The sequence below is a fragment of the Chiloscyllium plagiosum genome, unplaced genomic scaffold, assembly GCF_037043375.1.
Source record: "Chiloscyllium plagiosum isolate Xiang-an unplaced genomic scaffold, Cpla_swu_hap1 HiC_scaffold_45, whole genome shotgun sequence".
In the NCBI taxonomy this organism is placed as follows: domain Eukaryota; kingdom Metazoa; phylum Chordata; class Chondrichthyes; order Orectolobiformes; family Hemiscylliidae; genus Chiloscyllium; species Chiloscyllium plagiosum.
This window is the reverse complement of record NW_028270183.1, coordinates 90,932,744-90,945,604: the sequence shown is the minus strand read 5'-3', so window position 1 is coordinate 90,945,604 and position 12,861 is coordinate 90,932,744. Positions and strand designations below refer to the sequence as shown.

Here is a 12,861-nt window from a genome sequence, read left to right as displayed (position 1 = left end):
GGGAAGGTGCTCGGGTGGGGAGGGGATGTTGAGGGGGAAGGTGCTGGGATGGGGAGGGGGAAGAGCTGGGATGAGCTTTCCTCACAAAAACATTAAACAATCATGTATCATTTTTTCTAATATCCCCTCCCTTACCTGGTTCCAAATGTGGCGTGACATATTCCTATATTAATTGTCTTGAATTCCTTCAGTACAGAAAAAGGCTCTGTGGTCCATTGGATCTGTGCCATAAAGGAAACTACCAGATAAGTATTCTGATCCCATTTTCCAGCACATAGCCCATAGGCGTATCTGCCTTGGCATTGCAAGAGTATATCTAAATACATCTTAAATATTGTTGGGATTTTTGTGTCTCCCACCCTTATAGACAGTGAGATTTAGTGCAACCATTGCTCTACGACGACATCACTCACAGCAATACAGAGCAGCTAGGTCTGTGTAAACCAGAGATTCCCCACACATTGGGAAGGATGGCATGGTTCCTGAGAGGGCGTACAAGAGATTTACCAGGTTGGTTCAAGTAATGACGTTTTTCGTTGCATGATTAGGGTTTTCTTTACATGAGTCAGTGACACTGCGCTTGCATGGCTCTTGGTCACGTGTTGTCCACACCAACTCACATCCTATTGGTCTTGAGCTACCATCAATCAGCCGGGCCCTGTTGTGAGGTGAGTGGTGGAATCCTCCCTCTCTCTGCCCTGGTATGAACTTCATCATTCACAGTAAATGGGGCAGTATCACAGAACACAAGGGCTGGGGGCAATTCAGATCATTGGGGCTGTACTCTCTCCCTCTGGAGATGCTGGAAATCTGTCCCAATCCCTCTCCTTATTGTCCATATCCCTCCAAATCGTTCCTCAATAAGTTAAATTCCAAACCATTTTAAGAATAACTTCTGAATCTGCATGCAGCTGCCATTCAAACTGTTCCCGATGCTCAGAACTTACCAAATAAAATAATCTTCACATTTTCACCCTTCATGTTTTGCTAATTTTATTAGTTACTAAAAGTTGTGACAGTGTTAAATGATTTATATCTCGGTCACTCTGTAAATTAAGTATCTTGGAAACAAATCTGCTTCTGTTCGAAATCACTGCTTAAACTTTTCAGCTTGAAGAAGAATTATCAGACGTTTTGCTACCTCTCCATAAAATAAAAGGAAATCTATTTTAATTTATTAGTTTCACAAAAAAAGACTAAAATGTAATGCTGAAATATTGAATACATTTACTGCACTAGAAAATAGACAGGCAGAAGGGCTCAGAAAAGGGGTGAACTTTAAGAATGCAAAAGATATTGACACCTGGGGTCAGCAAATGATAACACGATGCTGTAAGGCAATTAAGAACATTTGGCTTAGTATCGGTGTATCTGTGTGAACAGGACACCAAGTGATAACATTAACAGGCATTTCCTTGTGAAAGTAATGACAGTGTTTGAATCTGACCCTGAAACGAAAATCGGGACTATCAAATGCGTTGTAATTAACGGTCAGTCGCTGCCGATTATAATGGATTCTTATTAGCCCTTGCAAGCGGGGCTGTCACAGAGAGAAAAGAAATGTTTGCTTGAGAGTTCAAAAGGACACGAGAGAGGGAGAGAGACCATTTTAGTGCTGAGGCTGTTGAACGCAGTCGTATATTAACTCTTAGTGCTCATCTGTTATAGATTGAATTTAATTGCACTTTGAGTCTTTTTGATGATTTTGAGTAGCAATTACTGGTTATGAAATGCAAACTCTGTAAAAGGAAACATTGATAAAGCTTTAACTTACTTACTGTTTTTACAGACCTTACAGACTGCTGCACTGTCAATTCTAACTAATCAGATCTAAAAAAACCTTCAAAAAAGTACGATTTGTTTCCCCAAACAGATTATTTTCGCTAGATTTTTGAAGAAGTCTTTGGAGATGTCTTAATTCATTTCCTCAAATTACAAACATAGAAGGAGATCTTTTATTTTTAACATCATTATCAGGGGAGGCGATCACCTAAAAGGTATTGTCACCTGGAGGAGTAATCTGGACACCCAGGTAATGTTCTGCGGTCCTGGACTTAAATTCGACCATGGCAAATAGTGGCAATTGAATTCAATAAAATCTGTAATGAAAAGTTTAATGATGGCCATAAAACCATTGTCGATTGTTCGGAAACACCCATCTGGTTCACTAAAGTCCTTTAGGGAAGGAAACTGCTATCCTTACCTGCTCTGGCCTACGTGAGACTCCACACGCACAGCAATGCGGCTGACTCTCATTGCCCTCTGGGTTATGAAGCATGGGCAATGAATGCTGGCCTGGTCAGTGACACCCACATCCTCTGAATATTCACAAGGAAAACTGAAATCGTGGAAGACAGCTTTGTTTTTGAAATGCTGTGCTCACAGAGGCTTTCAAATAAACAAAAAAAATCACCTTGTTCGATGGCACTATAGACCCTGCAATAATCAGAGGGAACTTGTGGAACAATGTACAGAGAGAACTCAGGAATATGGCAGAATAATAAGTTTGTAATAGTAGTGAATTAAATTTTCCAAATATTGACTGGGACTACTATAGTGTGAAAGATTTAATTGGTGACGAAGTTATGTTCTTAAATGAGTTCAAGAACATTTTCTTTATCAATATGTAAATGTTCCTGTCAGAGAAGGAGCGAAACCTGACTTTTTCTCAGTTAATAAGCAGGGTAGGTAATTGAAGTGAGAGCAGGGGAACACTTTGGATGGGACGAAATTGTCGGCTCCTTTTGGAAAGATTTGTACAATCAAAAATGGCGTCTGAGTTGTCTGATGACTGGAGAGTGGCCAATGTTGTACCGTTGTCTGTGAAGGAATATAAGGAGAAGCCTGGGAACGAGAGGCCTGTGAGTCTGACTTTAGTGATGGGTAAGTTGCTGCAAGTGATTCTGATGGATAGGATACATTTATTTGGAGAGATATGGAATGATCAGTGATAGTCAGAATTGAAATAGTAGGCGAGAGAGAAATAGTGGAGGGTTGTTTTTCAGACTAAAGGCTTGTGACTAGCGGTGTTCCACAGGGATCAGTGCTGGGTCCACTTTTATTTGCCATTCATATGAATGATTTCAATGAGAATATGGAAAGTTTGGGTTGTAAGTCTGTGGGTGACACGAAAAATGATGTTAAAGTGGAAAACAACAAAGGTTTTGTACGATTCCAAAGAGATCTTGATCAACTGGGTGAATGGCTGAAGAGTGGCAGATGGAGTTTAAATTGAATAAATGCAAGATATTACATTTTCATAAAACAAATAAGGGCAGGAATTACACATTGAAAGTCAGGCCTTGAGAAGTGATAAAGAACAAAGAGTCTTAAGGGTTCAGGTTTTTGAAATTTGTGTCATATGTAGACAGGGTGGTTAAGAAGGTGTTTAGCACATTTGCCTTCATTTCTCAGATCTTTGAGTATAAGAGTTGGGACGTTATGTTGAGACTGTACAGGATGTTGGGGAGGTCTCTTCTGGATTACTGTGCCCATTTCTGGTTGTGCCGGTCGAGGAGGGATATCATTAAATTGGATTGGATTCAGAAGACATTAAACAGGATGGTGATGGTGATGGTAATGGATGGTTGCAGTTATAAGGAGACACAGGGACTTCTTTTCACTGGAGTGTCGGAGGTTGAGGGGTGACCTCATTAGAGGCCCTTTCCAGGAGGGGATGCAATCCAAGAGAGGGCTGCATAACATTACAGATGAGGGGAGAAAAGGCTTTAAAAAGACATTGGAGATTTTTTTTTACACTGAGCTGGTTAATGTGTTGAATGAACTTCCAGAGGAGTGGTAGATGTGAATACAATTACAACTGCTGGGGAGCACGGTGGCTCACAACACAGGGATTCGGGTTCAATTCCAGCCTCCAGCGACTCTCTGCGTGAACTTTGCACATTATCCCCGTGTCTGTGTGGGTTTCCTCCCACGAGTAAATTGGCCATGCTAAATCGCCTACACTGTTCAGAGATGCGTATGTTGGGTGCATTAGTGTGGGGTAAACGTAGGGGAATGGGTGTGGGTGGATATGTTGGGCAAATGGCCAGTTTCCACCCTGTAGGGATTCTACGAGAAAGTCATTTAGACAGGTATCTAATAGGAAATTCTGGATCAGTGGTGCTGGAAGAGCACAGCAATTCAGGCAGCATCCAACGAGCAGCAAAATCGACGTTTCGGGCAAATGCCCTTCATCAGGAATAAAGGCAGAGAGCCTGAAGCGTGGAAAGATAAGCTATAGGAGGGTGGGGGTGGGGAGAAATTAGCATAGAGCACAATAGGTGAGTGAGGGAGGAGATGAAGGTGATAGGTCAGGGAGGAGAGGGTGGAGTGGATAGGTGGAAAAGGAGCTAGGCAGGTCGGACAAGTCCGGACAAGTCAAGGGGACAGTGCGGAGCTGGAAGTTTGAAACTAGGATGAGGTGGGGGAAAGGGAAATGAGGAATCTGTTGAAGTCCACATTGATGCCCTGGGGTTGAAGTGTTCCGAGGCGGAAGATGAGGCATTCTTCCTCCAGGCGTCTGGTGGTGAGGGAGCGGCGGTGAAGGAGGCCCAGGACCTCCATATCCTCGGCAGAGTGGGAGGGGGAGTTGAAATGTTGGGCCACGGGGTGGTTTGGTTGATTGGTGCGGGTGTCTCGGAGATGTTCCCTAAAGCGCTCTGCTAGGAGGCGCCCAGTCTCCCCAATGTAGAGGAGACCACATCGGGAGCAACGGATACAATAAATGATATTAGTGGATGTGCAGGTAAAACTTTGATGGATGTGGAAGGCTCCTTTAGGGCCTTGGATAGAGGTGAGGGAGGAGGTGTGGGCACAGGATCAGAACTACCCCTAATTCTAATCCCCTCCAGTCTCTCAAATCTCTACTACATGTGCCTTTCTTTGACTCCAGCCTTCAGGAGAGTCCATTTTTATTCCTCACTTGATGACGGCCCTTTCAGATTCCTGCACCGAGCTCCAGAATTTCCTCATAAATCTCTCTCTCACTTTCCTCCCAAACACATAGACCTATCATGTGCATTCTGTTCTAATATCGCCTTTTCTGGCCTAATTTCAAATGTGGCCTGTCATATTCCTACATTAAGTATCTAGAGGTTTACAGCACAGATAAAAGGCTCTGTGGTCCATTGAGTCTGTGCCAGTAACGAAATCTCCCACCTAACTATCCTAATCCATTTTCCAATACTTGGTCCATCGCGTTATCTGTCTTGGCATCGCAAGCGTGCACCTAAATATGTCTTAAATGCTATTGGCAATTCTGTGTCTCCCACTCTTCAAAAAAGTGAGGTTTAGTGCAACTGTTGCTCAATGATGACATCACCCACAAGAACAAAGAGCAGCTGGGTCAGTGCAAACCAGAGATCGCCCACACATTGGGAAGGATGGCAGGGTCCCTGAGAGGGCGCACAGGAGATTGACCAGGATGGTTCAAGGAATGGGGGATTTTAGTGGAGTGTTTTGGATATTCTTTTTCATTATTCATTGGTATGATATAGTTGTTGCTGATACATAGATAATATCGATCTACAATAGATGGACTCTCCTTCTCAACCTTTCTCTTTGCCTGGACTGTGGTAACCTTCAGGTCATACCACCACCCTACATCTCTCCATAACGAGAGAGCGGTCGTACGACCTGCTAGGACAATGCTGACTTTACCTTTTCCACAGTGTCACTGTGCCTCAGGGGTGGAGAGAGAGAATGCTGAAGTTCGTGGCTGGGACACCACTCAAGCACAGTGCTTTGTCCTGGAGGATGTTCACTTTCATTAATATTTTTGGGGTTGCACTGATGCAGGCAAGTGGAGACTGTTCCAACACAATCCTGAGGTGAATCTTATAGAGACAAAGAGACATTGGGCAATCAGGGGTTTGGGGAAATAGATTGTTCTCCTTGTAGCAAATGAACTTGATGGGAGCTGTGAGAGAGGGGTTCAGAAAAGTTACACGTTATAATAATAAACCTTACACCCATCAGTTCATTATACAAGGGTTAGAGGACACATTGATGGTTTGGAGAGATCTATTAAGAGAATGGGCTGATTCAGAAGAGAACTTTTATGCAGAAATCGGGTTCGAGCTGGAACATAATCCTCACACACAATGCAAATATCCAGGCCCTGATGAATTCTGTAATTCTGTCAGGGTTTGGCATTACAATTACTGAGATTACCATCTGAATGCCTACCTGTAGTATCCTGTAATACAAGTTTATAAAGTCTGTCACTGTCAGTTCATATTAGAAACTCACACCATCCCCTCCTCCTGTCCCAGGATGACTGGACACATTACCCTCGTGGAGACCAGCAGTCAATTCAGGGGTAAATCTATGTGGGTTTCTAGTAGTTTCCACCTTGGGACTTCAGGTGACTGAACAGGACAGATATTTGGCACATGGGACAGAATGTTCCCAGTGTTAGTGAGATGTGGAGAGCAGGATTTTCTTCCTTTTCTTTCCTTCCGTGCTGCCACTGTGCCTCATCAATAAGACATGGGGTGTGAAAGGCTCATGCAGCTTGATGGGCAAGTTGTGTCCATTCTGACCAATGGGCAGCAAGCTCCTCCCAGTCATCCCACAGAGTATCCCTAAAAACAACGCAACTTTGCACACTTCCCAGTGCTCCCAGTAAATGTTTAGAAGAATGGGGGTGGGGGGACGGGAATCTTCTCGAAAAGGCATAGCTGTAAAGTTCTCAGAGGATTGTGAAGAGAGAGAGATGCACAGGAGATGTGGGCAACAAGTTGTCAGATGGAGTATAATTTGGCAAAAAGGGAAATTGGTCATTTTGGAGGACACAATAAAAGAAGAGTGCTATTTAAACGGTGGAAACTGTAGAAATCTGCACCACAAAGGGAGCTGGGTGTAATTGTGAGGAAACACAGAAAGCCAGCACACAGTTACAACAGGTCATTAGGAAGGGGAATGGAATGTTTTGTTTCAAGGGTTTTCAGTATGAGAGTTTGGAGTAACCTGAGAGTAACTTTATGCAGTGCTGGTGAGAGCACCGTATCTGGAGTAATGAGAGCAGTTTTGGTCCATTTAGATAAGGAAATTTGTCACTTTATTGGAGGCATTTCAGGCAAGGTTCACTGGGATGATCCCTGGTTTGGAGGAATTATTTTTTAAGCAAATGCTGAACAAGTTGGGTATCTACTCACTTGATTCTGGAGAATGAGAGGTGATCTTGTTGAAACATATGGGATTCCTAAGGTGTTTGACAGGATAGAAACTGCGAGGATGTGTCTGAGAGTAAATACTGGGAGGGGAGTCTGGAACCAGATTCTGTGTCAGTTACTGAATCAAGGTTTCTGTTTCAGATTCGTCAAGTTTAAGGCAACACATACTCGGATAACGGTTTTCAGTAGCAATGGAGCTGGGGTGAGGTGGAGATAAGCAACGTTTTAGAGACTGGAATTTCTGGTGTTTGGGATTGTGTAGATGTCTGATCAGAAGGTCACCTTGGGGTCATATATGACAGCAGGATTGTGAAGAGTGTGGTTCTGCCTCAGATAGTTCCCAGGGAGAGGGATAGGCACAGCAGTAAGGGAAAGTAATTTGAAATAGCAACTGAAGGCAATGGGTTTAACCATTGCAACATTTCATTTGAGGAAAGTGTAGCGAATCGAGTTGTGGGAACGTGGTAAGCAGTTTGATAACAGAGTATCAATGGAGCAATGGAGATGGGGAGGGAGAGCTGAGCATTGTCAGTGTAAATGTGAAGGCCAACACTGTGCTTTTGTATGATGTCACCTCCTGGCAGTATGTAGGAGAGATACAGGAGGAGCCAAGGATAGAGGTACATCAAATGCAATGAATCTTGAAAGGGAGAGTGGAGATGGAACAGAATTTTCCAACGATGGTGAGGTCAAATATTAGTTTTTAGCAGAATGAAAGAGAAGGACATAACCAGAAAAGACAAACACAAAAAGGAATAATATCTGTGAATTGGCGAGGCGGAGTGATGAGGAGGAGGAAGAAACAGAGATGTAATGTTCGGAATTTAGAGAGACGAGGGTAAAAGGTCAAGATGAGCCCTGATAAGGCTTGACAAGAAACTGGAGAAAGATGTAACTTTGGGACAAAAACCAGGAACACCACGTGAGATAGGCACACTGCTGTGCCTATCCCTCTCCCTGGGAACTATCTGAGGCAGAACCACACTCTTCTCAATCCTGCTGTCATATATGACCCCAAGGTGACCTTCTGATCAGACATCTACACAATCCCAAACACCAGAAATTCCAGTCTCTAAAACGTTGCTTGTCTCCACCTCACCCCAGCTCCATTGCTACTGAAAACCGTTATCCGAGATAGTTTGGCTCCGTGTGCTAGTGGGAGGGAGAGAAGCAGCAGAGGTGGCTGATCGGATTGTCTCAGTCTTAGTGAAAGAGAAACTCAATGTGCTCCTTGCTCTTGATGTTGGAGGGAAGGATGAAGGAGACAGGATGATGGGCAGTGTTTACAAAGAAACAAAACCAGGGTTAGTGATATTTAATTTGTGTGAACAAACCTGATGTATTTAACTTTTATTCAGAATATTAAAATGTACCACTGAAGTCCTGGTTCGAATCCTAGCTCGGCAGATGGTGGAATCTGAATTCAAGTAAAATTTAACTGGAATTAGGAATCTCCTGATCTCCGCGGAACCATCGTCAATGGCGGAAAAAATCCTGCCAACCTGACAGTCGCCCAACAAGCTACTCACTGTATAAATCACTGCAAAGTCTCAACAAAAGAATTAAACTGGATCGACCACTCGGCATCTAACAAGGCATTAGGAAATATAACCACAGAATCTGCCCTCTTGACCGTGCAACATCCTCCAGACTACCATCTGGTTTTTTTTGTGCCAAAATGTGGAGAGCTGTCACACAGACTAGTCAATGAACAGCCTGACAAAGTCAAACTCATGGAATAATCAGTTACAGACAATGACCAGACACGGTCATCACCATCCTTAGATATCGAGATTGTGGTGATGGAAAAGGACAACAGGTCAGGCAGCATCCGAGGAGCAGGAGAATCGATGTTTCGAGCCTAAGCCCTTCATCAGCCTGACCTGCTGTGCTTTTCCAGCACCACATTCTCGACTCTCATTTCCAGCATCTGCAATCTTCACTTTCTCCTGAAATCTCTGAATATGTCCTGTCCCACCAGCAGGAGAGACCAGGCAGAGGTGATGGCACAGTGGTGTACACACAGGAACCATTTGCCCTTGGAGTACTTAGCATTGACTTTGGACACCAGAAGGTCTCATGGCTCCTGCTGATTATTACGTACCGTGTTCCCACAGCTATTGAATCAGTGCTCCTCCATGTTGAACAATACTTGGAGGAAGCACTGAGGCAGTAAAATGGTGTCAAAAGTACTCTAGGTACAGGATTTCAATGTCCTCCACCAAGAGTAACTCAGCAGCAGGATTACTGACTGAGTTGGTAGGGTCCTTAAATTTGAGAGTACTCTCCATTGTGTTGAGTGGTACTATCACCGTGATAATTGGGACAGACTTCGAACAGATGTAGGAACTCAAACTGGATACCTGTGAGGCACTGTGGGACATCAACAGCAGCAGAACTGTACTCCAGCACAATCTGTAATCTCATGTGTTTGTAAATCCCGCACTCACACATCAGAATTGACAAAAAAGGAGGGCATGCCATGAGCAGCACCAGGCAGACATAAACATGAAGTGCCAAACTGGTGAAGCTACCAAACAGGACCATCTGCATATCAAACAACATCAGCAACAAGTGATAGAGCGAAGCGATCCCACATCCAATGGATCAGATCGGAGCTCTGCAGTTGTGTCACACCCAGTTGTGAATGGTAATGAACAATAAAACAACTTGTTGCAGGAAGCACTACAGATATCCCCACCCTTACTGATGGAGGGGTCTCACACATCCATGCAAAAGATAAGATGACAGCATTTGCAGTAATTTTCAGCCAGATGCAAAATGAGATGATCCATCTCAGCCTTCTCCAGTGATTCCCTACGACACAGATGTGAGCTTTAAGCCAGTTCAATTTAGTTTGAGTAATATCAAGTAGTGGACAAATAGTGTAAAGGCTATGGGTCCTGCTAACATTCTGGCAATAATACTGATAGCTTGTGCTCCAGAACTTGCCTCCCACCAAGCCACCGACCGCTCCAGCACTGGCGTCGACCGACAATGTGGAACATTCCCAGGGATGTTCAACACAAAATCACAGGTCAAATCCAACCCAGAAAATTTCCGTCTGTCAGTCCACACTCGATCAGCAGTAAAGTGATGGAAAATGTCATTAACAGGGCTATCAATCAGCAGGTGCTCAGCAACAGCCAGCTGAGCGACACTCATTTTAGGCTCCACCGGGACCACTCAGCTCCCGATTGTGTTACAGCCCTGATTCTTAACCTGACAACCAGCTGAATCCCAGAGATGGAGTGAAGTTGACAGCCCAGTCACACTCCAACACCACTATTTCCAGCTGATTACACCCTCATCTCAGCTAATATACTGAAACTCTCATCCATTGTGTGTTATCTCCAGACTTAAAGATCCAAACACACTCCTGGCCAGCCTCCCAAATTCAACCTCCCTATAATCTCAAGAAAATCCAAAACTGTCGCCCACTTGCTCACTTCTCCCCAAACATGTTCATCCAACCTATTCATAAGCAACATCATATTAATAAGCAACAACAATTTAAAATTCTCACTCTTGACTTTTTTCCTGGCTGTGATCATCCCTCACTCCCCGCACCACACACCCTTTGAGACCTCGACAACCCATTTTCTTCGAGACTCCCAGTGTTTCTGAGAAGATCTGTTGCTCGGGTGCTCGTTGCTGTGGTTCTGTTCGCCGAGCTGGAAGTTTTTGTTGCAAACGTTTCGTCCCCTGTCTAGGTGACATCCTCAGTGCTTGGGAGCCTCCTGTGAAGCGCTTCTGTGGTGTTTCCTCCGGCATTTATAGTGGCCTGTCCCTGCCCCTTCCGGTTGTCAGTTTCAGCTGTCCGCTGTAGTGGCTGGTATATTTGGTCCAGGTCTATGTGTTTGTTGATGGAGTTTGTGGATGAGTGCCAAGCTTCTAGGAATTCCCTGGCTGTTCTTTGTTTCGCTTGCCCTATATTGGTAGTGTTGTCCCAGTCAAATTCATGTTGCTTGTCGTCTGCGTGTGTGGCTATGAGGGATAGCTGGTCGTGTCGTTTCGTGGCTAGTTGATGTTCGTGGATGCGGATCGTTTGCTGTCTTCCTGTTTGTCCTATACATGACCAAACCGATACCCAGCATGAGCAAAACTAATTTAGTGTACAAAATCCCATGCAAGGACTGCACAAAACACTATATAGGACAAACAGGAAGACAGCTAACGATCCGCATCCATGAACATCAACTAGCCACGAAACGCCTCCCATTATAGGGCAAGCCAAACAAAGAACAGCCAGGGAATTCCTAGAAGCATGGCACTCATCCACAACCTCCATCAACAAACACATCGACCTGGACCTAATATACCGGCCACTACAGCGGACAGCTGAAACTGACAACCGGAAGCGGCAGGGACAGGCCACTATAAATGCCGGAGCAAACACCACAGAAGCGCTTCACAGGAGGCTCCCAAGCACTGAGGATGTCACCTAGACAGGGGACGAAACGTTTGCAACAAACACTTCCAGCTCGGCGAACAGAACCACATCAGACTCCCAATAATTTGTTACTTCTTTGCTTCATCTGTGTGGCTGTTTCCACATTTGCTAAAGCAACATTGTCTGGAATTCTCAACTAAAACCTCATAGGTCTGTTTTTCATCTTTAAGACATTCATCAAAACCTGCTTTTTGGCAATGCTTTTGGTCACCTGACCTAATATATTCATCTCTGGCTTTATGTCTAAAGTTCTCAACAATATTTTTTATGAAATTATAAGCATGATAATAATAATACAAACCGTTGTTGATTTGGACATTATCTTCAAATTTTTACTGTTGCTGAATGAATAATCTTTAATGTCTCTTACCTCGCCACATTGTGGGAACACCTATACCATACCAGCTGCAGCTATACAAGAAAGTTAAACATCACCCTCTCCACGGGCAACAGGGCTTTGGCATTGATCACTGGTATCTGTGGAAGGAGAAACACAGTTGATGTTTCAGGGAGTGCAATATAGATTAGAGGGAATGAAAATGGTGCAGAATTTGATAGTCAGAAATGGAAGGAAAATGCACTTACTTATTTGGAAAAATAATTCTTGACTGGTAATAGAGCAGCACATGGTCAGTGTCTGGGCTGCAGTGAAAAACTCATTTACAAAGGGTCTATAAAAGTAATATTACAGTACAAAACAGACCAAAAATACATCCATGGTTCCAGACCGAGGAAGCTACGACGAAGTGGTCATGTTGGATCCCAGAAGTGAATCAGAGCAGTGTGAGCTGCTATGATCACAATGACTCTCTCCCAGGGAAAGGCTGCACATGCGCATGGCTGCACCTTGCCCCCTACAAATATGGCGGCCGCGCACGTGTTCAGTGAATCGTTGCCCCGAATAAAGATGTCAGCGCCCTGAGGCAATTCCCCGTTTACTGAAAACACGGGACTGGGACGTTCAAATGTGCGTTTTTCGACGCGCACAACATGTTTGCAAAACCTCTCTGTTCATAGCAACACAGTTTTCCTCCAGTTTCCCTCTGTTTATTTCTTTCCTTAACGTATCATTTCGCTCCATAACTTCCCGAGCATTCATTTCAGTGACTCTGCACCGCGCGCGAGGGTGATCACGTGGTTTAGTCTATTTCCGCCCCTCATTCACTTTGATTGGATGGACACCAAACCGCCCCGCCAGGTCCTCCAGCTCCGCCAACGTCCTTTCATTGG

The 12,861-nt window shown here is 44.3% G+C and overlaps 1 long non-coding RNA gene across 2 annotated transcripts in view; it reads right to left on the bottom strand.

Moving 5' to 3' along the window:
- The window catches only part of LOC148136809 (uncharacterized), a 40,466-nt gene extending 28,068 nt beyond the window's left edge, over nt 1–12,398 (bottom strand). The window contains exons 1-3 of one of the 2 annotated variants that reach the window (XR_015754502.1): nt 12,217–12,398; nt 12,002–12,108; nt 136–221 (exon numbers count right to left, since the gene is read on the bottom strand). This is a non-coding gene — a long non-coding RNA (uncharacterized LOC148136809). The remainder of the gene's footprint in view (nt 1–135; nt 222–12,001; nt 12,109–12,216) is intronic. The other variant, XR_015754501.1, reaches the window with a different exon arrangement.
- Nucleotides 12,399–12,861: the final 463 nt, after the last annotated feature.